Source organism: Elephantulus edwardii, unplaced genomic scaffold (assembly GCF_000299155.1).
Source record: "Elephantulus edwardii isolate Elephantulus edwardi_28Jun2011 unplaced genomic scaffold, EleEdw1.0 scaffold00553, whole genome shotgun sequence".
Classification (NCBI taxonomy): domain Eukaryota; kingdom Metazoa; phylum Chordata; class Mammalia; order Macroscelidea; family Macroscelididae; genus Elephantulus; species Elephantulus edwardii.
Genome location: NW_006400303.1, coordinates 314,769 through 315,421, shown reverse-complemented (window position 1 = coordinate 315,421; position 653 = coordinate 314,769).

The window sequence follows — 653 nt, the reverse complement described above, 5'->3', positions numbered from 1 at the left end:
CACAGCCCTTGGCCAGTCCCAAAGTTCAGAGCTGGTAGGGGGTTGCGCGAGCCGGGTGGGGGGGGGGAGCAATGCAATACCTGAAGATGGGTGTCGTGGGGCAGAGCTGCAGGGGTGTGTCCCAATTCAAGTCCACTCCCACCGTTCACTGCATCTGCGCAGAGCCCTTGGCCAGTCCCAAAGTTCAGAGCTGGCAGAGGGTGCGCGAGCTGGGTCGGGGGGAGTAATGCAATACCTCAAGATGGGGGTCGTGGGTCAGAGCTGCAGGGGTGTGTCCCAATTCAAGTCCCCTCCCATTGTTCACTGCGTCTGGGCACAGCCCTTGGCCAGTCCCAAAGTTCAGAGCTGGCGGGGAGGTGCACAAGCTGGGTCGGGGGGTGGGGAGCAATGCAATACCTGAAGATGTGAGTTGTGGGTCAGAGCTGCAGGGGTGTGTCCCGATTCAAGTCCACTCCCACCATTCACTGCGTCTTCCCACAGCCCTTGGCCTGTCCCAAAGTTCAGAGGTGGCGGGGGTGGGTGCGTGAGCCGGGTCGGGAGGTGGGGGAGCAGTGCAATACATTTAGATGGGGGTCGTGTGTCAGAGCTGCAGGGGTGTGTCCTGATTCAAGTCCATTCCCACCGTTCACTGCGTCTGCGCACAGCCCTTGGCC